Source organism: Pinus tabuliformis, chromosome X (assembly GCF_031772625.1).
Source record: "Pinus tabuliformis cultivar Carrire ecotype Pingquan chromosome X, CPIR1, whole genome shotgun sequence".
In the NCBI taxonomy this organism is placed as follows: domain Eukaryota; kingdom Viridiplantae; phylum Streptophyta; class Pinopsida; order Pinales; family Pinaceae; genus Pinus; species Pinus tabuliformis.
The window spans coordinates 1,668,585,407-1,668,612,501 of record NC_142308.1 but is presented as its reverse complement, the minus strand read 5'-3'; the positions used below and the strand labels follow the sequence as shown (position 1 = coordinate 1,668,612,501).

Below are 27,095 nucleotides of genomic sequence, written 5' to 3'. Positions count from 1 at the left end.
CGATGTTAGAATCGTTGAAGGTTCCAACTTCAACTTAGTCGATTATTTAGCCTCCCATAGTTTGAAGGGCAACAAGAATTAATGAATTGCTCATACCCTTGAATGGCACCTAAATGCCTAGTGATGGGTGGTCTATGCCAACCATGGGGTCCTAGAAAACCCATGAGAGTATAGGTATATCAATGAACGACAACCAATCGATAATGAGCAGAAAAGGCAAAAACAAGCCAGGAAATGTCAATTTGAAAATATCAAAAGTCAAACAACGAAAACACAACTTAAGAATGCCCTTAGCTCGAAGGTTTTTTTTTGACTCAAAAATATTTACCTTTTTGTTATTCAAAGAATAATGGTAAATAAGATAATAACTTCTAATAGTCTCCAAAAGTAACAATATCGAATAATCATATCAGATGTGTTATCTACAACTCTGTGTGAAATGAGTGTCATTATCTTCTAGCTATGCTAATTCTTACTTGCTACCTTAGTCATACCGCACTCTCATTTAGGACATGTGTCCCATGTTAGACAACTAGATGCTCGGACATTCGTGATCAGAGTGTCACATGTGACTTGATGAGGGCAAGTGTCGCGTGCATGTTTAGTACTCAGGTTAGTCAATGGCTAATGTCTGATGCATTGGCATTGGTCAATAGCTTTCAAAGTATCAATAATTGTATCTTAATGCACTGGTAATGCGCTGGTCCTAGAGCCAATCACTTTTAATGATGGCGTTCTTTGTTAGATTTCTAATTCATGATAAGTAGCCCTACAACCTAGACACAACTTAAAACTTAAAACTCTTAGAACTGTTAGTATGAATGCTAAATCTGAAAACACATAGGTAATCGAAGAATATGAACAACATCTCGAAAAGTGACAATAATTATGTAAATAATGTAATAATGAGTAAATTTATTTTTTTTACCGATTAGTCAATTGCATAATGAGAGTTAAATAGCCTATATTAACTGCGGTTCCGAAAGGCTTATAACAATAAAGAATCATATTTGATCAATACGATTTCCAATTCCTTATATAATGAAAGCTAAATATCCTATATTAATTAGGATTCCTCGAGAAACTTATAACAATAGAGAATCATATTTGTTCAATAAGATTTCCAATTCTTTACCCAATAAAAATTTCTATAACACACTGTAAAGATTTGTAACTCAGTTTTATACATTTCTTACTCGTTTGTTTGAATGATTAACCAGTTTTATACCTGACTTGTTTGAATGATTAATCACTATCCTTGCTTGTTTGAATGATTAATCACCGAAATACCAACAAGTGGTATGAGAGCCGTGAGGCAAATCGGCTCCTCGTTGTGAGGGTGGTAAAGTATTATTATTATTATTATAAATTCAAAACCGCACTGAGTTCTAGTCCAGCCAAAAGTCGTCCTTTTGTTTTTTGAAGCGGCTGTCAGCAAATACAAATATATTGAGTCGCTGTTTTCTGAAGCCGTCGTTTGAAGGAAATCAACGCAGAGAATGACGCTGTTGCCATGAAGAGACTGCCGTGAAGCAATGCTGTGTGAGTCCTCCTGCACGCGGAGAGAAAGGGGAAGCCGCAGAAGAATAAAGTAGCAGAAGAATTTGTCTCGGTCTGTTTGAAGTCAGACGGAAAGAAAGTCCGAGCTGCTGCCGCCTGCCGCTGCCGCTGGAGAGTGAGGGCCATTCAAGAAGGGAATCGAGGCATTGATTTTTTTTAGCAGCACAGAAGGGCCCTCGAAACTGCGTGAAAAAAAGAACGCTGTTTATGAGCCCGCCAGCCTAGTTGGAGGAACCCGCACTGCCAGAAACCCCAGCCGGACGAGCAAGATCCTCCCGCCATCGTGAAGAGGAAGAGAGCTCTTGTTAAGAGCCGGCCCTGACAAAGAACGAGCTGTTTCCGCTTGCTGGAGCTGTCCGCTGCAGAGCCGTTAGCCGAGAGTGACTGCCTGGTGGGAGATTTAAAAAAAATAAATTTTTAGAGCCGCAGAGCCGGCTTGGAGCATACACAGCCAAGTCACCGGGTAACTTATTTTTCCAGCAATTTTTTTTTGATGAAAAAATTGTTCAGAGTTATTGAAGTGAACAGCCAAGTCACCGGGTAACTTATTTTTCCAGCAATTTTTTTTTTGGATGAAAAGAAATTGTTCAGAGTTATTGAAGTGAACTCTAGATTTTTATTTTTGAAAAGGAGGGTTTAAGGTTTCATTAATTGGAGGAAAGAAAAACCAACCTTTTTTTGTTTCCTGAGAAGAAACATAATTTTTGAAATTCTTGAAAGTTAAATGGAGTAGGGTTTGTTAAGCAGGAAAATTGGAATAAGAAGGGAGAAGAAACACCATTTTTTGAAATTCTTTGAAATTCTTTGAAAGTTAAATGGAGTAGGGTTTGTTAAGCAGGAAAATTGGAATAAGAAGGGAGAAGAAACACAAATTTTTGAAATTCTTGAAAGTTAAATGGAGTAGGGTTTGTTAAGCATGAAAATTGGAATAAGAAGGGAAACGAGATTTTTTGTTATAAACCCTAGCTGAACAAAAGGGAAACCCTAGTAGGTGGATTTGTAGGAACACAAATGACGAATGTTAAATTCAAGGTGGAGAAATTCACTTGCAAGAACAATTTTGCTTTATGGAAACTGAAAGATAGGGATTTGCTGTTGCAACAAGGGTTACACAAAGCTTTAGATGGGGTGAAAAAGAAACCTGTTGGCATGACAGATTTGGATTGGGAGGACTTGGATACACGAGCTCTCGGTACCATCAGGTTGTGCCTGCAGATAAAGTTCTCTTCAACATCGTTGAAGAAACAACAACATCAGGTTTATGGGCAACACTGGAAACGTTGTATATTACCAAATTTTTAACCAATAGAATTTATCTGAAAAGGCAATTGTACAGTCTTCGGATGAAGGCGGGTACAAAAATTGTAGAACATTTAAATGTTTTTAATACACTTATTTGCCAATTATCAAATATGGAAGTTAAATTTCAGGAAGAAGACAAACTTATCACCCTGTTGTGTTCCCTCACCGAGTCATGGGACCACTTCGTAACTTCTATCAGTTTGAGCACAATTGAATCTTTGGAATTTGATACAGTTGTGGGAGCTTTGTTATCTGAAGAAGTACTGAGGACGTCCAACATTGAAACCTTTGCACCAGAAGCCATGGTAGCCAGAGGCTGGTCAAAGGAAAGAGGGGAGAAATCAAGGAGTTCCTTCGGATCAAAATAAAAGAATAAAAGAACAAGAAGTGTAAAGCCAAATGCTGGTATTGCAACAAAATTGGACACCTCAAGAAAGATTGTTGGAAACGAAAGGAGTCTGAAAACCCAAAGAAGGAAGCAAATCAAGTTGAGTTAGGTATGATTGATGAAGTTTTATCTGCTAAATTGGGTATGGTAGATGAAGCTTTACTTGTTTGTAATGTCTCTCAGAATTATGATAATTGGTTGTTAGATTTTGGTGCTTCTCATCACATGAGTCCGCACAGAAATTGGTTTACTTCATATGAAACTGTGAATGGTAGTTTTGTGTTTATGGGAAATAATGTATCTTGTCAGACTGTTGGGATGGGAAATATCAAAATTAAAATGTATGATGATACAGTTAGAACATTAACTGATGTTAGACATGTACCTGAATTGAGAAAAAATTGATTTCTTTGGGAGTGTTGGTGATCCAGGTGGATATTGGTGGCCACCCGCCTATTCCACTTGGATCCTCACCATTGTTTCTTTCTGTTTTTCAGTTTCCTTAATTGTAGCACAATTTACTATTTTTGGCATTTTTTTTTTTTATTTATTTTTTATTTTTATTTTTATTTTATTTTTATTTTTTTTAAAAATTTATTTATTTATATTTTTATTTATTTATTTTTATTTATTATTATTATTATTTATTTATTTTTTTTATTTTTATTTTTATTTTTTTTCCGGGTCCTGAACTTCTAGAGCCATTTTGAGGCCCTAAATGACATTTTTTTGGCAATTTTGCTTGGCGATGGTTATGGCAATCGTGTCGGCCGTTGTAGTCCTCAGAGAGATCTTTCCAACGAGGTATCATATGCATCAAACGAAGATAATATGACCAAGTTACGACGCTGGGAAGTTGGTTGCCCAACTAACCCCAACGTGGCCCATACACTTTTGGTGTTACATCTTCTTGGATAAGGGTTTTGGTTGTTTAGGGTTTTCTCTTATTGTTCAATAATAAAAAGGCCTTTGAGCCTCATTGTAACTTAGTTCAGACCACATCTCTTCTCAGAGATAAGCTACTGTTGCCCGAGCTAGTCTTATTTCCATTCTGTTTGTAAGCATACTTCAATGTTTAACATTAATGAAATGAAGTGTTATTTCTGCTGCATCTCTGTATTTATGGTTATATCTATAATTTGTTGCATTCTTGTTTATATCCGGATCAGTGGTATCAGAGCGGATTGCTCTTTCTCTGTTTTTCATTGCATGTCCCCAATGAGGTCGAGATATAAGGAGTTAAGGCTTGAATTGGTCGAACCTCTGCAAGATTAGCCTCGCAAATCCTGACGATCTCCCATGGCAGGCGAAAAGAAAGACGAGGGGGCAGGAGATCCTATCAAAATCTTGCTCAAAGAAGCCCTCGAGCGATAAAGGAACGCAATGATGGACAACTTTGCCTAGATCCTTCTGCGGCTACCCAGGGGCGACACATCTACTTCCAGCAGCTACTCTGGAAGCGCCACACCTTTTAAGGTACAAGTTAACTTTGACATTCCCATATTTGAGGGTCAAATAGATGCAGATGCCGTAGATAAATGGTTAAATCTGCTAGAAGGATATTTTTCTTTTCATGATTTTTCCAGTCGGGAAAAGATCACTTTTGCACTTCTCAAAGTCGCCCACCACGTCAAGGATTGGTGGGAAACCTACTGCGAGTAGAAGGATGAATGTACGACCTCATTGTTTTCAACCGCAGTCACTTGGAATTCATTTCGGGATGCCATCAAGGAGCAGTACTACCCTGTCGGAAGTTATGAGGATAAATACATAAAGTGGACCACGCTGCGGCAGGGAAGGGACCAAGATGTGCCGGAGTTTACCAATATTTTTCATACCCTTCGCACAAAGTTGGGTATCAAGGATTCTGAGCGGCATTTGGTACTCAAATACCGCGATTGCCTACACAGGTACATCCAGGACGAGATGGAGTTCTTGGACATCTCCTCGCTTGGCACGGCGTATCGATACGCTGTCAAGATCGAGCAGAAGTTTAAACAAAAGAAGCGAGACTTTGGATCTGCGAATCTGAAGAACAAAGGACAAAGCCAAGGCGAGGTGACCCAAGACAACCTGTTGAAGCTACAAGAAAAGAACACCACCACGAAGTCAAAGGACACAAGAAAGTGGTGTGAGTTCCATAAGAGCCCCACTCACAACACAAGTGAGTGTTGGACCAAGCAGTCGCTGGTGGCCGAGTTGAAGGCTTCAGAATCAGATGCATGTTCTTACCTCGAGTCAGAACCCGACAAGGGGAATGACAAAGGGAAGTTGATTATTGATGCGGAGCCCAACGCCACTGTTGCCACCGCTAAGATCCAAAAGAATGAGCCTGAAGATCCAAAGGAAGGGGAGCATCTTTTCCACTCACAAATGTGGGTGAAGGGTTCAACGCTGCAATTCATTGTCGACAGTGGCAGCCAAAAGAACCTTATTTCAGTAGAGGTTGTGAAGCGACTGGGCCTACTAACCATACCACACCCGTAGCCGTACAACATCGGGTGGCTTCACCAAGGATGAGATCTCCGATTTAGCCAACAGTGCCGCCTTTCCTACAAAATCAAGCCTTTCACAGATGAGGTATTGTGTGATGTTGCTCCTCTCGACGTTTGTGATGTATTATTAGGACAACCATACTTGTTGAAGTGACATGCTGTATATGAGTCTAGATTTCGCTCTGTGATTATTTCTTTGGGTAATACATTATACAGGATACCAGAGGTAGCCCCACCTATCGCCACCTCTTTGATCTTTGCTAAGAAATGCAGTAAGATCATCTTCCAGACTAGGAAATTTATTTTCTTTCTAGTTCGCTCTCAAAGTAAGGGGAAGATCGTAGCCACATCCATGGCCCCCGAGAAGGGTTCCTCCACGTAGCAAAAGCAGGTGGATATGGTCATGAAAGAATACAAGGACATCTTCTCCTCACCCACAGGGGTACCGTTGCACTGTCAAGTCAAACATTCGTTCGATCTGACTCCCGGAGCACCTCTACCCAATGGGCTAATATATCGCCGCTCCATTGTGGAAAATGCCAAGTACAAGCAGCAACATGATCAACATCAGGTGCCACACAAGTTTCAGGTGGGCGACAAAGTCTGGTTGCATTTACAGAAAGAACGCCTTACAAGAGCCCATCGGAAGCTCAAACCACTTCGATATGGTCCTTACACCATTACCAAGGTTGTGGGAAACAATGCTTTGGGGCACAACATTCCCCCATTCCTTGACTTGCACCCAGTGTTCAATGTAGATTGCTTCGGCCACACTGTCCACCATTGTTGGACACACCTGACATTGCAGAACAGCTCACACCAACAAAGCTCAACTCAGACTGCATGGAACAAGCCACAACTGATCAGATCATGGACACAGAGATCAAGAACACTCGACAACAAAGGATACAGCTATATCGAGTTGTCAAAGCAGACCAACTCCTTCACCAAGGCAAATGGCTCACTAGGGATCAAGTTCAGCAGAAGTTTCCTCATCTCATGGAGGAACTCAACGCAATGGGGACCATGTCTTCGTAAGGGGGGAGTATTGATCCAGGTGGATATTGGTGGCCACTTGTCTATTCCACTTGGACGCTCACCATTGTTTCTTTCAGTTTTTAGTTTCCTTAATTGTAGCACAATTTACTATTTTTGGCAGTTTTTTCGGGTTTTGAACTTCCGGAGCCATTTTAAGGCCCTAAACGACGTTTTTTTGGCAATTTTGCTCGACGATTGCTATGACAATCGCATCGATCACTGTAGTCCTCGGAGAGATCTTTCCAACGGGTATCATATGCATCGAACAAAGATAATATGACCAAGTTACGACCGTGGGAAGTTGGTTGCGCAACTAACCCCAACGGGGCCCATAAACTCTTGGTGTTACATCTCCTCGGGTTAGGGTTTTGGTTGTTTAGTGTTTTCTCTTATTGTTCAATAATAAAAAGGCCCTTGAGCCTCATTGTAACTCAGTTCAGAGGCATGTAGCCACTACATCTCTTCTCAGAGATAAGCTACCATTGCCCGAGCTAGTCTTATTTCCATTTTGTTTGTAAGCATACTTCAGTGTTTGACATTAATGAAATGAAGTGTTATTTCTGCTGCATTTCTGTATTTATGGTTATATCTATAATTTGTTGTGTTCTTGTTTAAATCCGGATCAGTTGGACTCGGAAGGTTACAAGTTTACAGGTCAGAATGGAATGGTAAAAGTTTCAAAAGGCGCCCTGGTTGTTATGAAGGCAGAAAAGATCGAAAATATTTACAGACTCAAAGGAAGTACTCAGGTTAGTGAGGCAACGACTGTATCAAAGAAGGCAGAAGAAGGTACTCGCCTATGGCATCAACGACTGGGTCACATGAGCGAGAAGGGTCTTCAGGTATTGATGAATTACAAGTTGCTTCTTGATTTGAAATCCTTGAAGTTGGATTTTTGTAAACATTGTGTATATGGTAAACAATGTAAATAGAAATTTAAAATTGGAAGTCATAATAGTAAAGAAATTTTGGACTATATCCATTCTGATCTTTGGGGACCATCTCCTACTGTATCTTATGGAGGTGCATTATACTTCTTAACATTTATTGATGATTTCTCCCAGAAAGTCTGGGTCTATATGTTGAAAAAGAAAGCTGATGTATTTAATGTTTTTAAACAATTTAAAGCTATGGTGGAAAAGAAAACAGACAAATCAATTAAATGTTTAAGAACTGACAATGGCGGTGAATTTACTTCCCTAGAATTTGAACAATACTGTAAGGATGAAGGGATTGTTAGACATAAAACTGTTGTTTATACTCCTCAGCAAAATGGCGTTGCTGAACGTATGAATCAGACTCTTATGGAAAGAGCCAAAAGCATGATCAACAATGCTAACCTGCAAAAGGAGTTGTGGGCAGAAGCAATATCTACTACTTGTTATTTAGTTAACAGATCACCTTCAGTTGCCATTAATTGTAAAATTCCTGAAGAAGTTTGGTCGGGTCAATCTTGTGATTATTCACATTTAAGGATTTTTGGTTGTGATGCTCTTATTCCAAAGAATCAACGTTCAAAGTTAGACCCAAAAGCAAAATGTTATGTCTTTGTTGGGTATGACTATGCGGTGAAAGGATACAGGTTGTGGGATCCTTCTTCGTGGAAGATAGTCATTAGTAGAGATGTAACGTTTGATGAATCTTCTCTTCTAAAATCAGATGTTGAAAAAGTTGAATAGGAACAGGTATCGTCAAAATCAACAAATTCAGTTGGAGGCTAAACCTTTTTCAGAAAGTCGAAAGGAAGGAGAGACTTCTGAAGAAAAAGGTGAAGAAGATGCAAAGGAAACTGTTGAAGTTCCAGAACCAGTTCAACAACCAGTCACTCTAAGAAGGTCTACAAGGGAAAGAAAAACACCCAAAAGGTATGAAGATTCTGCTTCATCTATTGCATTGATTACTGAAGATGGGGAACCTTCTTGTTATCAGGAAGCAGTGGATGATGTAGATAGCGAAAAGTGGAAAAGGGCTATGGACGAAGAAATGGATTCCTTAGCCAAGAACAAAACCTGGGATCTTGTAGAACTTCCTGAAGGGAGAAGTGTTGTTGGATGCAAATGGATCTTCAAATTGAAGCAAAATGCTGATGGCAGTATCAAGAGGTATAAGGCGAGGCTGGTAGCAAAAGGGTATTCTCAGGTTGAAGGTATTGACTTTCATGAGATTTTTTCACTAGTTGTAAAACTTGTTTCTATTCGTACTGTGTTGGCACTAACTGCATTACTTGATCTTGAGTTAAAACAGTTAGATGTTAAAACAATCTTTCTTCATGGAGATTTGGATGAAGCGATTTATATCGAACAACTGGAAGGTTTTGTACAAGGTCGCAGTAGAAGATTAGTTTACAAGCTTAGGAAATCATTGTATGGCCCGAGGCAGTCTCCCATGCAATGGTACAAGAAGTTTGACTCTTTCATGGTAAGCCAGAGCTTTACTAGAAGTGAGTATGATCATTGTGTATATTTCAGGAGTTTCAGTGGCATATTTGTTATCTTGGTTTTGTATGTTGATGATATGCTTATTGCGAGCAAAAGCATGGAAGAGATCAACAGGTTAAAGGCTAAGCTCTCTAGGACGTTTGGTATGAAGGATCTTGGAGTGGCAAAACATATCTTGGCCATGGAGATACACAGAGACGGGAAAAATGGAAAGCTTTGGCTATCACAGCAGAAGTATGTGGAAAGAGCACTTGAAAAGTTCGGTATGAACAATGTGAAACCTGTTAATGTTCTATTAGCTTCCCATTTTAAACTTTCTTTGGTTTTGAGTCCTAGAATTGATGAAGAAAAGAAGTATATGTCTCGTGTACCATATGCAAATGTGGTAGGCAACTTAATGTATGCGATGGTATCTACAAGGCCTGACATTTCACATGCAGTTGGAGTTGTCAGCAGGTTCATGGCAAATCCAGGAGAAGAACATTGGCGAGTAGTGAAATGGGTGCTTCGATATTTGAGAGGCACAAGTGACCATTGCATCATCTTTAACGGTAGTGAAGGATCAGTCTGCGGATATGTGGATGCTAATTATGCAGGTGATTTGGACAAAAGGAGATCTACTACAGGTTATGTCTTTACTCTTGCAGGTGGAGCAATTAGCTGGATGTCAAAGCTTCAAGAAACAATTGCTTTGTCCACTACCAAAGCAGAGTATATAGCTACTTCAGATGCCAGTAAAGAAGCAATCTGGTTAAAATGTCTACTTGATGAGATTGGAAGGACGCAGGAGAAAGTGAATGTGTTATGTGACAGTCAGAGTGCTATTCATTTGGCTACAAATCCAGCTTATCATAGCAAGACCAAGCACATTGATGTAAGGTATCATTTTGTGAGACATGTGATCGATGGTGGCAAAGTAGCTCTCAAGAAGGTCCATACACGGGAGAATCGTGCAGACATATTCACGAAGCCAATTACAGTAGAGAAGCTTCGATGGTGTTTGGCTTCTCTTGGCTTGCAGAAGAGATGATGAATGGGCATGGGCAAGGGATTAGGAAAATTGTTGTCAAGGTGGAGATTGTTGAAAGAATGACAACAATTGATGTAAATAATGTAATTATGGGTAAATTTGGTTTTTACCAGTCAGTCAATTGTATAACGAGAATTATGGGTAAATTTGGTTTTTACCGGCTGGTCAGTTGTATAACGAGGAGTTATGTAACGAAGTAGCCCATTTTAATTGGGATTTCCCTAGAGGCTTGTAACGATGGAGAATAATCTTTGATTAATATGTTTCCAATCCCTTGCCCCATCGAGGTTTTCTTGACACATTGTCAAGGTTTTACCACGTAACTTTTGTGTGTTCTTGCTGTGTATTCATTCAGTTTCCATTCAGTTTTTCTTTGTATATTTTTTCCCGTGTGTTTGTTTAATGTTTGTTAAGTCCAAAATACTTGCTACCTTAGTCACACGACACTGTCATTTATGACATGTGTCCCATGTTAGGCAACTAGATGCTCGGACATTCGTGATCAGAGTGTCACATGTGACACGTGACTCGGTGAGGGCAAGTGTCGCATGCATGTTCAGTACTCAGGTTAGAAGTGTCCCGATGTTGGTCAATGGCTAATGTCTGATGCATTGGCATTGGTCAATAGCTTTCAAAGTATCAATACTTGTACCTTAATGCACTGGTCCTAGAGCCAATCACTTTTAATGATGGTGTTCTTTGCTAGATTTCTAATTCATGATAAGTAGCCCTACAACCTAGATACAGCTTAAAATTGAAAACTCTCAAAACTGTTAGTATGAATGCTAAATCTAAAAACACATGGGTAATCGATGAATATGAGCAACAAGCACTAGGATTCTGCAACACTCAATCACATTTGCGTTCTCTGAATTGGAAAAGGAAGCTGTACAATACAGTCTCTCTAAAACCTTGAGCATGTATATCAAAACAGTGAAGATTGTCTCTCCCTTTTATATAATAAGAAAGCCAGGGTTTACAAGGTAACTCCCTAACCCTAGGTGTCTATGTTAGAGTGCCCAGCATGCATGAATGCATGTGTTAGACTCGCAAATGACTACAGCTAGACTGGAATATGACAAAACTTCATGCAGTTTGCCCCCTTCTAATCTTGGGATCTTATGCCTGGTCTAAGAATGGAACCATTTTATAGCTCATACACACTCTAGCTAAAACTGGAAAAGCAACCTGAAATAGAGAAGGCACTTTCTAATTCTGAGCGACATATAAACTGGAACGACTTAACATTGGCACATGTGTGCTGGAGGCATGTGTGCACCCTCTATCTCTTTACAGAACTATGCCCTCACATCCTCATTAAGGCATCTCCCTGTTGTTGCTGCTGCTGCTGCTATGCCCTCATTAATACTGAACTTTGCTGTGCATAGGAAATGAAGACAATGGATCTGTTGGTGCATCTCTGCTGAAGTCAGAACATGATTTGAGCAACACAGGTAAACTTTAAGAATCCTTTCTTCCGAGGAAAGTTTTTGCTACCAAACCAAGTCTTCAAGCCGTATTGAATTGTGCCCTTCAAGTATTGGAGCACATGCTCTGCAATGAATATGTCTGGGTTCAACCATGCATTGGTTCAATGTAATCACTGCCAAGCATATATCATGCCAGATATTAACAAGGTACATAAGGGAACCAATCAACTGCCTGTATAATGAAGGATTTAGATTCTAGCATATCTAAATCTAAATCAGAATGTAACTTTGGATTTGGAACCATAGGAGTGGCCAACGGTTTACAATCTAGTATCTAAATTTTTCTCAAAATCTTGATTATATGCTTCCCCTGTCCAAGGAAGACCTCACCTATGCCATGCCAAACTTCTATACTAGAAAATAGTGCATAAGTCCAATGTCCTCATATCAAACTCGTGGGTCGACTTCATCTTGCACCATGGAATGATCAGATCAGATTTGTCAAATAATAAAGATTAGGATCTACAACAGCCCTGGTGAAACCCAAATTAAGTAGGTACCCATCAATCCTGGAGTACCATATGCGCTTTCTTCAACCTTCATAGATGGGTGCATCACCTATGTAGAATTTTTGCTTTCTCTCACTTTAATGCAAAACAGAAATTTTGTCTTACAATGAGGTCTTCATATCTAGTCCTTGTGAACTTCAGCCGTAGGGCTGATCAGAAATATTGATTTACAGTGGCAACCGGTGTACAATATTTTATGTCACTTCAACCTAATACACTAAGCAGCCCAAGATAAAAGATACCAAACATATGCCAACAAGTTTCAGCCTTTAGGGTTTCCAAGCATAAACCATATCTAAAATCAATTTAATTACAACAATTTTATAGTATAAAATTTCCTCTCTTATCTCCCAATTATATAAGATCACTTTAATGCCTTCAACCCATAAATGTGTCAAATCAGCACGAACAATGAATGTTGGAAACTACTTAATCAAGAAGGCAATGATAGCTACAAAAACAAATCTGCAATTGCACAAGTATTGGACAACTGGAATCTCTCTCTCTCTTTCTCTCTCTCTATATAGGAATGTGTAGGAATTTACAGGGTAAGTTCCTCAGACAGAACACCAAAGGACACCGCTCACAAACAGATCACAGATCAATACACAAATACTTTTGATGTGGTTAAAACCCTCAAAGAGGGAAACAGTCCACGGCCTGAGCCAACGCGGCCACTTCAGGCAATTTATTAATAAAAGAATGAAAATTTACATAAGCTTCTCTCATGGACAGTTAACCTACAAATGACCCTCCATGCTCTTTAAATAGAGATCATGGACCAATCGGGTGTTAAGCCACGGATCAAGTGTCGATAATATCGAGGAGAGAATGAACCGTTGGATCACTACATATCGTGACTATCGGATTGTAAGTTACAAAATGTACATAGTAAAGAAACACACTTTACCTAACTCTATACTAGACCAAGTTATACTTAACTATTTCCTATGTGTCGGAATATCCTAACATCCCCCCTTAAGAACAACTTGGGATAGGATTGAAGGATTTACAAATATGACACAATAGGAGAAGGAAGGAGGCACTAGAGCCTATCCCCCCTTAGTGACAACTTCCTGAACTCCAACCATAAATCGAAGTTTAGTGAACTTCGCCTCTGTGAGAGCCTTTGTAAAGATGTCTGCAACTTGATCATCTGTTGAACAATATTGCACTTCAAGAACATGGTCGTGGATGAGCTTTCTGATGAAGTGCATGTGTAGTTCAATGTGTTTGCTGTGCTGATGTTGGACTAGATCTTTGCATAGTTGAATGGCACTTTGATTATCACACCAAAGTGTAGTCGGATGCTGCTGCTGAAAGCCAAACTCTGACAGGATCTGACGAAGCCACAAGGCTTCCTTACTAGCTTCTGCGGCACCACGATACTCTGCTTCTGCTGAAGAAAGAGAAATGGCACCTTGTTTCTTGCAAGCCCATGTAATAGGTCCTGAACCAAGAGTGAACACATAACCTGCAGTAGACTTCCGATCATCAGGGTCACCAGCCCAATTGGAATCAGTGAAACCAACCAATAGAGGAGATTCTTCGGCACTGTAATGAATCCCAAACTGAACTGTACCTCGAACATAACGAAGTATTCTTTTAGCTGCTTTCCAATGACTTTCAGTGGGTTTTGCATAAACCGAGCAACAAGGCCAACAACAAAGGAAAGGTTAGGACGAGTATGGGTTAGATACAAAAGTTTTCCTACAAGTTGACGGTATAAGGTAGCATCAACTTCAGCAGAAGTACAAGTGACTGAAAGTTTGACTCCAGACTGAAAGGGAGAAGGGGCTGGCTTACAGTCTTCCATGTGAAAATGGCGTAGAATATCACAGGCATACTTGGACTGGGAAAGGCAAATACCTTCCTTGGATTGCAAGACTTGAAGACCAAGAAAATAATGTAAGTGTCCTAAGTCTGTCATTTCAAACTTCCTTTTAAGGCTAGTCTTCACATGGTTTATAAGGTTGGAATGACACCTAGAATAGCCATTTTCTAAAAGAAAGTTATCCATTTTGGCATACCAAGCTCGAGGAGCTTGCTGAGACCATAAAGGGATATCTTAAGCCGACATACAAGGCTGGAGTCTGTTTGTATAAAGCCAATAGGTTGTTCCATATAGATTGCTTCATGCAAGTCCCCATGCAAGAAGGCGGATTTAACATCCATCTGATGGACTTCCCATTTGAAAGAGGCAGCAAGGGAAAGAACAAGGCGGATAGAGTTCATTTTGGCAACAGGGGAGAAGGTTTTAGTGTAGTCAATGCCTTCAACTTGTGAAAAACCCTTAGCAACAAGACGAGCTTTATGTTTATCAACTTTCCCATCTGGTCCATACTTGGTTCTATAAACCCATTTGCATCTAACAAGTTTTTGTCCCTTTGGTAGAGGAACAAGATCCCATGTATCATTTGCCAATAATGAATGATATTCTTCATTCATAGCTGCTTCCCAATCTGGATGGCCTGAAGCTTCTGCAAAGGTGTCAGGATCATAATTCACTGAAGCTTGAGCTAGTAAGGAAGAGGCTCTATCAAACTGAGAACGTGTACGTCGTTGATCTGTAGGATCACCGACAAGATCACCTGCTGCATCCCGAGTAGCACGGACCCATTTTGGAAGCTGAGGAGCCGAAGGAGGATCCTGAGAAGGTGGGGGAGGATTTTCATCCTCGCTTTCATCATCTAAAGAAGAAATATTTTCAAAAGTAGAAGAGATAGGGAGAGGTGGCACATCCGCCGAACTAGGCTTGTAGGCCGATATATTTTCAGCAAACTTTACATCTCTTCTAATGATAACATTTTTGGACTTAAGTGGAATATGTCTATATCCTTTGACATCTTCAGAATATCCAACAAAAATACATTTTTCACTCTTAGGTTCTAAAGCTTTATGTTTCTCATCTGGAATATGGGCCCATGCTTCACTTCCAAAAACACGAAAGTGACTTACATCTGGTTTGATTGAGCTCCATGCTTCTTCTGGAGTGATATTCTTTAAAACCTTAGTAGGAGTGCGATTTATTATGTAATTTGCACAGTTAATTGCTTCTGCCCAATAATTAAGACTAAGTCCTTTAGATTGAAGCATACAATTAGCCATTTCCTTTAAGGTGCGATTCTTCCTTTCAGCTACACCATTTTGTTGTGGAGTATATGGAACAGTATGTTGCATTTGAATTCCATTCTCATTGCAAAAGTTGATGAATTTGTTGTTAGCATATTCTCCGCCATTATCAGATCTTAGCTTAAGAATTTGATGTCCAGATTGTTTTTCAACAAAGGCCTTAAAGGCCAAGAACATGTTAAATACTTCACTCTTGAGTTTTAAGAAGTATACCCAAGTGCGTCTGGAGAAATCATCAATGAAAGTTAAGAAATACTTGTAGCCAGAGAATGAAACAACTGGAAGTGGACCACATAAATCACTATGCACGAGCTGTAAAGGGGCTGAGGTGTGCCAAGAGGCACGTTTTTCAAAACTGTCCCGATGATGTTTTCCGAGTACACATCCGGAACAAACACCATCTCTGCAAGATACCATAGGAAGACCTGTCACCATATTTTCTTTACATAGATTCCGAAGAGAGCGATAGTTTAAGTGACCAAATCGCTCATGCCAAAGTTTGCTCACTTCATCATTATGAGCAACAAATACTGAGGGAAGATTTGATGACCCAAAGTTGTGAAACTTATACAACCTTGTAGAATCATCAGCAATGCCAGTAGCTAAAATCTGTCTAGGATCTCTTAGGTCCTTAATTACAACATCGTGAAGTGAAAATTCAACGATTTTACCTTCACCTGAATGAGTTATCTGATATATAGATAGAAGGTTGCAGAATAAGGTTGGAACACATAATACATCATTAAACTGACCATTGTCTAGATGAACAGTTCCAGTCCCTACAACACTAAGAGATCTATCATCACCAACATATATATTTTTGGTGTTACAATCATTTAAAGAAGAAAACATGGCTTTGTTTTTGGCCATGTGATAAGAAGCTCCAGAATCAATGAGCCACTCATGATAATGAGAAGAAGAAGATACATTTAGTGCATAGCCAGACCGAGATGCTTGAGAACCACATGCAGAAAGTGCCATTCTTGAAGATGAAGTTGAAGTTGAAGAGTGCTGCAAATGGATGTTATGCTTCTTCATTGCCGCTTCCAAGGCTTCCATCTTCTTAAAGCATTTGGATTCTAAGTGGCCATATCGATTACAAAAGTTGCAATGTCTATCAGTCTTCTTCCCTTTGTTTTTATTTGTCTTATCATTTTGTTGAAATGATTTTTCATTTTGAGGCTGAGATTGCTTAGGACCCTTGTTTGGTTTAGGACCATTCCTTTTAGGATACAACTTCTTAGGATTCTTTGGATTTGGTTGCTGCTGGGCGGCTAACGCTTTCTTAGAAGAGTTTCCAAGATTAAGAAGACCAAGGTGTAAGAGTTTTTCTTGTTCTCTTATTAAAGAATCACAAAAAGAATCAAAGGAAGGGGACTTGTAGTCTTGTCCTTGAGAAATGAAGGCTTCTCTTGTAGAATGGAAGGTGGAAACAAACACAGAGTAGGCTGGTCCCAACTTAGTAAGAATGGAATAGATAAGGTTACTATCTTCTTTCTTAACCTTAACACCTTCCAAGAGAAGTCTAAGGGTCTTGAACTTGGACAAAAAATCTTCAATGCAAGAAAAATTATTGGGGTCCAATGTAAGCAACTCATTTTCAAGTTGATGGGCTCTAAGTTCATTTTTTATTCCAAAAACTTTAGTAATCTGTTTCAATGCTTCATCAAGAGTATCAAGTTCTGCAATATGGAATCTAAGATCTGGAGAAATAGACATCCCTATCAACCCACGTGCTTGATCTTGCCTATTTTCCCATTTAGTTGCCTTATCTTCATCTTTCGGTTTGGTTTCTTGGCCTGTGGCTATTCTGTAGAGACCTTTACTTCTAAGTAAATCCACAATGTAGGACCACCATTGGAAGTAGTTGGTGCTGTCAAGAATAACTTGGCATGGACTTTCCATTTTAACAGAAACTGAAGCTATAGATGCTGAAACTAAGTGTTGCAATGGAAAGATCTCGAAAAATTAGGCTGTTTAAAAAAAAAACGGTTCTGAAAACGGCTTCCGGATGAAGAAGTTATGGCTTTTTGAAGAAAATTTGATGAAGTCGCCGACGAAGTGCGGGAATGTGCGGAAATGAAAAATCCGCCCCCACAAAAAGGAGACTTGAACTCAAGACCTCTACTCTCATAAATTAGCTTTGAACCAAGTGAGCTATACAAAAAGTTTGAGAGAGAGAGAGAGGGGGGGTTGAAGCTTTGGGTTGCGTGCTTGCTTTGAAAAAGCTCTTTTTCCCTACAAAACAAAAAACAAAAAACCCAACACGGACATACAAAAAAAACGAACCTTGCGGCTCGAAGTTAGCTTTAGCCGGAAACTAAATATTTTCCTCAATGTTTCTGATTTTCCGAGATCACACTAAGGCGCAGCTGAAAAGAGCATACACATGAGAAAAATCCTTCCTTTCTGTTTCTAATTTGCCCAGATCGCACAGAGTCGCGGGGCAAAGAGCATACGTAGGAATGAAAGGTATAGATCCGGTAATAAAAAAAATCTAAATAAACCGAAACCGAAATAAACAGAGAAAAAATAACTATAAACTGCAAATAAACACTGTATACCTCCAGATCTTAAAAATGACGCAGCTAGGGCTACGGAAACCTTTTTGCGTGAAACGAAAAGGGTTCCTCACTGGAACATATGCTCCCAACACAACAGAGCAGTCCTCTCGGCCCGAAAGCAGTCAAAAACAGTAGATCTAGGAAACGGTAGTCGGATGCAGTTCTACCGGCTTCAGATTTGGATCACCAACGGACGCGACCCTCAAATAGCTCTGATACCATGTAGGAATTTACAGGGTAAGTTCCTCAGACAGAACACCAAAGGACATCGCTCACAAATAGATCACAGATCAATACACCAGTACTTTTGACATGGTTAAAACCCTCAAAGAGGGAAACAATCCACGGCCTGAGCCAACGCGGCCACTTCAGGCAATTTATTAATAAAAGAATGAAAATTTACATAAGCTTCTCTCATGGACGGTTAACCTACAAATGACCCTCCATGCTCTTTAAATAGAGATCATGGACCAATCGGGTGTTAAGCCACAGATCAAGTGTCGATAATACCGAGGAGAGAATGAATCGTCGGATCACTACATATCGTGACTGTCGGATTGTAAGTTACAAAATGTACATAGTAAAGAAACACACTTTACCTAACTCTATACTAGACCAAGTTATACTTAACTATTTCCTATGTGTCGGAATATCCTAACAGAATGAAGTATATGTACATATCACAACCTTATCATAAAGCTCATACAATCGTCAAGCCCTCCCTAGATAGGGAAAACTAAGAAAACCCTAGCCACCACCAAAGATCTCCAACAAACAAGCATCATCAAAATCAAATCCTCCTTGGCTTCAACACTTGTCTCCCACAAGTGTAAGGTGTTTCCTTCTTTTTTCCTCCTCATCTTCTTCCTCTTTTAGGGTTTTATCAAATTCTAGTTTACTTTGCCTCCTTAGGTTAAAACTCAAACCCTAGAATTTCACTTGAATTCTCCAAAACCCTAGTCCTCAAGATAGAGAGAGAGAATACATTAAAAAAGAGTACAAGAAGAGAGAAATAGGTGCACTCTACTCCTTACATCTCTTAAACAAGATGAAAAATGATTGAATGGATGATGAAAACTCTCTCTCTTTTCTTTATTTATATGAGAGGTAAGGGAAGCCAACAATATAAAGTGCACCTAAGCCCTTACAAGCAACCTTTCTCTAACAAGAATGCTCACACATGCAAAAAGCTCCACCGAAAATGACACATGTCGAAATCCAAGGTGGTGTCAACAAGCAAGACTCTTAAGGCACTAGCGCTCCTCAAGCAAGTTCCAATGCTTCTTTGTTAAAATTGACAACTATGGCATGGCAATCAATGCTCTGCTGTGGTGGAGGCCTATGGCTCTCAATGCTCACGCTACAAGTGCCATCATGACCCCCTAGAGGGCTTGGATCTTGTATAGGGAGGCCAAGCCCCAGACGAAGACCCACCTGCAATCCTGTATAGGATCCAATGCATCTCCTCACCTTCCAGTACAACAATTCACTAGAGCAATTGAGTAAATAAGCTTGCAATTCAAGGGCCTAAGTGGACACTTGATAATGACATGCCCTTCCAAGTAGGCTTTAGAGTGTACAGGTGTTCCCAAGCTCATGAGGGAGGTTAATAAAGGACCCTATTAGGTGGTTTCAACCTCTAAGGGATTGACAGGTCCATGATACATCCGTCAAATGGCAGGTGTTATGTGAAATAATGGTGGAACGAAGTGGGGTAGGAGGGAAAGGCTCCAAGCCACATGCCATGGTACAAGGGTAGCTAGAATGAGGGAAGCCCACACATGGGTGTATAGATGTAGGAGAGAGCAATCGTGGTATATGAGTTACCTCGACCTTTGTTTTTCCACCCTTCATATGCCTTTTACTTTTTGTTGATTTTTCTTTCTTTTAACTGCTCGGGGCTCTAGGGAATGAGAGCATGATGCATATGATAAAACAGTGAATAGCCCCTTAAGGTTGGGCAATTCATCGCCCTCTAGAGGTTGGGACAATCATGGGTTCCTTAATGATGCAGGGGGCACACATAGGAGCTCTAGGAACCAAGATGATGGCCATAATGATATGGGGTAGAGCTCATGTTTGGCTTTTGCCCATGGGCTAAATTTGTATGTCCTGACCATCTTTTGCATTTTATGGTACATTTCCTGTTGTAAGTGGCAAAATTATGCTTTTAACTTTATTTTCAGCTGCATCAATCTCTGGGGCATCGTTCCAAGCCCGACCCAAAGTGTGGACAAGGGGAGGGGAGGCTAACTCCTTGTGGACCTAATTCTCGGTTTGGAGGGGAGTGATATATATGATGTTGGGAAGTGGGACCACACAACCAAGATTGGGGTTTCCCACGTAGTGCTACTCCTAAATCTAGTAGCCAATAGAGGAGATCCCACGAGACTAGGATACAAGATGAACCACCAAGTTGGGACAAGGGAACAAGGATACAGACCAAGCCCGTTCTTTCTGCCAAATTCCCCCCACTAATCCATTTCCAAATGTGTCCAAAAAAAAGCAAGCAAGAATACCCAATTGCATAATGAAAAGTGATACCTTCAGGGTTGGAAGACCTACCTTCAAAAATATGATCAGAATAGATGGGGCGAGGGCACATAATGGTTGGCTAAGGTGGCGTTGAATGGTGGCACATCGAGCTATCTGGTGGCTCCAAAGGGTTGCTGATTGCCGACTGAAGTCAAATCTAGGAGAAAAATTCTCCTATGGGTTGTCACCCACTAGTGGTGGGTAATAGTCACGACAACGGAGCCAAACGAATTTTGGAGCCAATTCATTCAGATGTGTGCGGGTCCTTTTCCTCTCCATCACTGATGAGGCACAGGTATTATGTTACTTTCATTGATGATTTTTCTCGGAAAAAACTTGGATTTATTTTATGAAAAAGAAAGATGAGGTCTTTGACAAGTTCATGGAGTTTAAGGCCTTGGTGGAAAAGTAGATCGGGAAGAAAATCAAGGCAGTGAGAAGTGACAATGGTGGAGAATATTTCTCCAATGCCTTCAAGGAGTTTTGTGCAAAGGAAGGTATTAGGCGAGAGTTGATAGCACCTCATAACCCTTAGCAGAATGGGGTGGTTGAGAGGAAGAATTGCAATATTGTTGGAGCGGCCAAGCCTATGTTGCATGATCAAGGACTATCTATGTTCTTGTAGAGGCGTGCAACACTGCAGTATTCTTGCAGAACAGTAGTCACACAGGGTGCTTGGACGAGTTACACCATAAGAGGCTTTTATAGGCAAGAATCTTGATGTTTAACACTTTCGGAACTTTGGCACAAAGGTCTACTGTCATGTGTCCAAGGATAGTAGGAAGAAGCTGGATCCCATAACAGAAAACAGTATTTTCGTGGGATATAGTGAGACATATCATGCATAAAAGGTGTATCTTCTAGGACTCAGGAAGACAGTTCTCAGGCGAGAAGTGACATTCCAAGAGGATTAGGGTCTGAGAGTTTCCTTAGAGTGTGAGCAGATTGCAATAACTGAGGAGGTGCTACTCGCTCCCAAACAGGAGTCATGGCCAACACATTAGAGTCAGCCACAACCACAGTTTAGTGGCAAGAAGGTAGCACAATAGGATTTGAAGCAGGATGAGGAGGAGAGTTCAGGCCGAGAGCAGACAGAGCAACCAAAGCCACCTACCACAGGAGGAAGAAGGCCAAGTGGGCCGAGAGGTTGATTCAGGAGGCTCAGGAGCAGGTCAAGGCTCCTAGCACCATGTTTAGGCTGAGTAAACAACCACAAAGGTACACAGGTTATATGGCACTAATGACAAAGTTGGTGGACACAACCTTCTTCTTACAAGGAGGCATCTTCTTAGCAGGTGTGGCAGGATGCCATGGTGGAGGAGTATTCCTCTATCATGAAGAATGATGTCTGGGAGATTGTTCCACGACCTGAGGGGAAATTAGTAGTTGGATCGAGATGGGTGTATTAGGTGAAGCATGGAGAAGTACAAGGCCAAGTTTTTGGCCAAGGGCTTCTCATAGATTGAGGGCATAGACTATGATGAGACTTTTGCCCCAATAGCACGGTATTCATCCATCAGGACTATTCTGGCACTTGCAACAAAAATGGGGTGGAAGATCCACCAGATGGATGTGAAGACAACTTTTCTCAATGGAGTAGTTGAGGAGGAGATTTATATGGTGCAGCCAGAGGGATTCGAGCAGTTCAGCAGAGACACACGTGTGCAGGCTGAGGAGAGCTCTTTATGGGCTTAAGCAGGCTCCGAGAGCATGGTACACTCAGATTGACAACTATCTTCGAGGATTGGGCTTCACTAAGAGTGAGGCTGATGCCAACTTATACTACATCATGGTTATAGGGCTTCCTCTAATTTTAGCTCTCTATGTTGACGACCTTATATTGATTGGAGATGTGAGCTTGATCCAGGATTGCAAGGGACTTTGAGATGAAGGATATGGGGTTTATGCACTATTTCCTTGGCTTGGAGGTTTGGCAGGGTGATGGTGAGATCTTCGTGGGACAGGGGAAGTACACTACAAAGATTATCCAAACATTTCATATGCAGGATTGCAGGCCCATGGCCACGCCTCTAGTCACAAATTGGTGGAATTTGGATGCCAGTGGATCAGAGCGAGTTGATCCTACAATATATAGGCAACTCATTGGGTCGTTGATGTACTTGGTCAACACACAACTTGATATCTGTTTTGTAGTCAACCAACTGAGTCAGTCCATGGTGGAACTGACCAGAGTGCATTGGGTTGCTGTGAAGAATGTGTTGAGATATCTCAGAGGCACAACGAATTATGGATTGTGGTACAGACAGGTTGATGGAGTGAGGCTTGAGGGCTTCAAATATGCAGATTGGGCAGGGTGCTCCAGAAACATGAAGAGTACTTAGGGTGGTGTCTTCAGCATTGGGGCAACAACTCTTTCCTGGTACAACAGGAAGCAGAGATTAGTTGTACTCAGCTCAGCAGAGGCCGAGTACATGGCTGCTAGTTTAGCAACATGGGAGGCTATTTGGATGAGGAAGCAGCTTGTGGGACTTTTCAGATAGAGGATGGAACCTACCGTGATACACTGTGATAATCAAAGTTGCATCAAACTCCCCGAGAACCCAATGCTTCATGATTGCTCAAAGCATATCGAGATCAGGTACCATCATCTTAGAGATTGTGTGCAGAAAGGGATAGTGAAGCTACCCTACATTCCAATAGGGGAGCAAAGAACAAACATCTTGATCAAGGCTTTTGTAAGAAGCAATTTTCTTCATCACAGAGATAAGTTGGGAGTTGTACAAAATCCCTTCCTTACTAAGACGGAGTGTTGAAAATGTAGCGAGGAATTGATTCCTTGATTTGTGCTTTAATTCAAGGAGTCGAATTCGAGTTCCTTTTTGTGCATGACCTGAGTTCCTAAAATTTAGGAGTGTCTGTAAAAATTAGGAAAAGTTAGGATGCTGTTAACTGATGTGTTGAAGTTGAAGGTAGAGTTTTTGGTCTTCTAGTATGAGTTGATTGAGGAAAAACACGAGTGATTGAGTTTCAAGTGGTTGACTTGAAATAGGATGAGTTGCATGAGTAGTTAACTCATGCTAACTCAATCAATCACAAAGGCATCTTCCTTAATTAAAGATTCACTATTTTTAACCATTCGAATTGCATTAAATAGGAGGAACGATTTTGTGAGCTTGTGAGAGAAAGGTGCCAAGCATTCTTGTGCTAATTATTGGAGAGGAAAGCAATTCCTATAGGAAGTGTGCATAGAAATAGGGGTTTTTCCTATTTAATAGGGGTTACTAGTGCGCATAAAAATCGGAGGAAGGATCAGGGATCTTGTAGGGTTATTTCAAGCCTAGTTCAAGGTTGAGAGATCAGTTTGTATTCTATATTGAAGCAAGGTTATTTGTAAGAGATCTACTGCTTAGTTTCTTCAATAATATTCTCAAGCAAGCGAGGGTTTTCCCAGTTGGGTTCCCTAGAAAAATTGTTGTGTTCTCGTCTAAATTGTGCATTTATTTCTATTCTATTCTGCTGCAAATTTAGTAGAGAAATTATGTGTTTGTATGAAAATAAATTATATTTCAGATTGTTCATATTAGCAGATCAAAAGTTCATGGATTTTCTACATTTATGAACAACAACACAAATGACAAATTCTGAACTTTTAAATCAACAAATAACTCAGCAAACCATGAAATTGTACTCAGAAATTTTTGGACAAAAGTCCTTGGAAAAACCCGGAGGGAAAACCAGTTTGGGAGAGGGAGGATTTTATTATTATGCTTCAACAATCAGAATTTACACAACAGAATTAAGCTAGCAATGAAATTACAAACTTATCTCAATTTTCGAGCCACAAAACAACCCCCAAATTCATTGTATGGTTTGCCTCGAATTGTGTGCCCACTGTTGTCCGAATTGTATTTCCTGTACAGACTATACAACAACAAAATCAGTGTCAAAATTGTCTTGGAAAGCATGCAAACTACTGCTGTATGGTACAACACTCTCTCATAAACTCGTGCCCCTTCTCAGCCTCGATTTTTATGCCTCTAGAGTCTAGACTGCTGTATGTACTGCCTTTTCTTTGCTGTACGGGTTGCAATTAATTTTCACACTGCCTTGGGATTCATGCCAACACTTGTCTTGAAATTTGTGCCACTTGACTGCTATACTCAACAACTCGTCCTCCTTCCTTCAGCTCGACCTTCTCCCTTCACATGAGTCTCTCACTCAACAAAAGAATGGAGCTTCTCCTTGGGATTCGTGCCACTATAAAGACAAGAGAGGGTGTCCTTTGACCTTCCACCTAGCCTCCAAGATCAAGGGTTGAGATTTAATCTTGGGCCCTCTTGATCCAATGGTTGTGTTTTAATCTCTCATTGACATTAATAAAGTGCACTTTTTCTCATTAACTTTATATCTCATAAAGTTAAATTAAACCCCAAGTCACTTTAGGAAAATTTCCCACATGCTAGCTCCAAGCCTATGTGGAAAACACTTTTCCTAGCTAATTTCTAACACTCCCTCTTAGATAGGAAAGTGTTCTTCACCACTCCCATTTTGTCCCTAAAAAATGCTAATTTATAACACTCCCTCTTAGATAGGAATGTGTTCTTCACCACTCCCATTTTGTCCCTAAAAAATGCTAATTTCTAACACTCCCTCTTAGATAGAAATGTGTTCTTCACCACTCCCATTTTGTCCCTAAAAAATACAAATTTTCTCTTCATAAAGGACTTCGTGAGACTGTTCGCAACTTGGGCATCGGTGGAAATGTATTCCAGCTTCATTGTTCCTCTCTGGACATGATCTTAGATGAAATGGTATCTAATGTCAATATGTTTGGACTGTCTATGAAATACTGGATTATACAAGAATTTGATGCATTTTTGATTATCACAATATATCGTAGTGGGCTCCAACTCCTGTCCAAACAAACTCACCAACAACTTGGGAAGCAATATGGCCTCACAACTTGCCTAACTAGCTGCCATGTATTTTGCCTCTGCAGAACTTAGTGCCCCTGAATGTTCTTTCCGACTGAGCCATGAAACAACTGCCGAGCCTAAATTGAAGCAACATCCGGAATCGCTCTTCTTGTCCACTGCATTGCTTGCCCAATTTGAATCCGTATATGTTAATTTTAGATAGTAATTGCAGATAGAACATAAACAATAAGCAGAAGACAAGCCAAGACAAGAGGAGACAATATTTGGCGGATGCCAAGGAAAAATCCCAATGTGGGGAAAACCCTTTGATCAAATCTTCTTATTATTCTTCAAAAGTTCAGCAAGGAGAGAGAGTACATCATCCAACATTTACTTGCCCAATCATTGTAGAATAGTCCAGTCAAATTGCAGCCTACAAGATGCCCTAACTAGAAATACAATGCTGGTCAAACCAATGGAAAGTCTCCTCCACCTCCAAATCAGCTTGGTCAAACCCAGTCAACTCGGCCTCCAAAGATAGTGTAAATCAGCCCAAAACAGTCTTGAAATTCTCAATCAAAGTCAGTGAACGCAGGTCAATGCTGGTCAACTTGCCCAGAAATTCTTGATCTCTGTGCCAGAATATGCGGCCTGCCCAAACAGAGATTCTCCCACAAAAATCGCAGTCAAACACTGCCCGGTCAACGCTGGTCAAAGCTGCTTGCAACTCGATCAATGCAGAGAACAAAAATGCTCAGTCAAACCTTCGCACATGTGGAGAAGAACAGGCTACCTGTGATTTGTGCGACCCAATTAGATGAAGAGAGGGAATGGAATGTTGAGTTGTGAATGTTCAAATGAGGAAAAGGCCTCTTCTATTTATACTCAACGTTGAGGGTGAAGAGACATCTCTGTTGGGCTTCATGAGCCTACATTAGACTTCCCACCGACCTTGACAATTTGTCCATAGAAGAAATAAATTCATAATTCGATTTCTACTTGTCAGAATGAGATGATCTTTAGATCAATCATGCACCTCTCGGAAAGAGGAATCCAATAAAAATATCATCTCCATCATATGCGCTGTCCGAGATGGAGTTTGGACCTAGTTTCCAATTATAACACTCCCTATCAACTAGGGAGAACTCCATCTGCCAAACCATCTGTCCATCTGTCCCATCTCTGTCATCCCTCCTCTGCTTTGCTCTGCTGAACCATGAAGAAATAATGAAGAAATGATTGAGAGTGTATCATACCACTCTCCACTGACCCGAAGTCAATCTCCGTTGATCCCAGATCAATATTGAACATCCTAGCATAGGGATTATGGTAGTACACAATGCGTCCATCGGTAGTACTATGGTCCCTATCTTCATTTCCAAACTCATTGGCCAATTGAGAGGTACTTCCCATGAGTCCCGAACAACATGGGTAGGATGTATCGGTAGGAGAAGGTGAACCACTCATCCTGCTCATATGCCATAGGAGAAGGTGAACCATTCATCCTATTGTTAAAATTGGCAACTAGGGCCAAACTCCATGTGGGTCATATTATTTATGGCAGTTGCTATTTTTCTTGGATTCCTCTCGTCGAGAGGTGTAGGATTGATATAACGATCATCCGATTCCGACAAGTATTCATGGAGATATGAATTTATTTGTATTTCTTGACAATTTGTCATGGTTGGCTAGCATGTAAAATAGTGTCGCACACACCCAGCTAAACCTCAACGTGGG

The 27,095-nt window shown here is 40.4% G+C and overlaps 1 protein-coding gene across 4 annotated transcripts in view; it reads left to right on the top strand.

The window, feature by feature from the left end:
- Window positions 1–1,381: 1,381 nt before the first annotated feature.
- Window positions 1,382–27,095, top strand: part of LOC149146420 (histidinol-phosphate aminotransferase, chloroplastic-like) — a 121,786-nt gene continuing 96,072 nt past the window's right edge. For 2 of the 4 annotated variants that reach the window (XM_089447568.1, XM_089447566.1), the window contains exon 1: window positions 1,383–2,023. The gene's annotated coding sequence lies outside the window, so the exon portion shown is untranslated. Of the gene's footprint in view, window positions 2,101–27,095 lie in introns of all 4 variants that reach the window. The other 2 variants (XM_089447567.1, XM_089447569.1) reach the window with 2 other exon arrangements.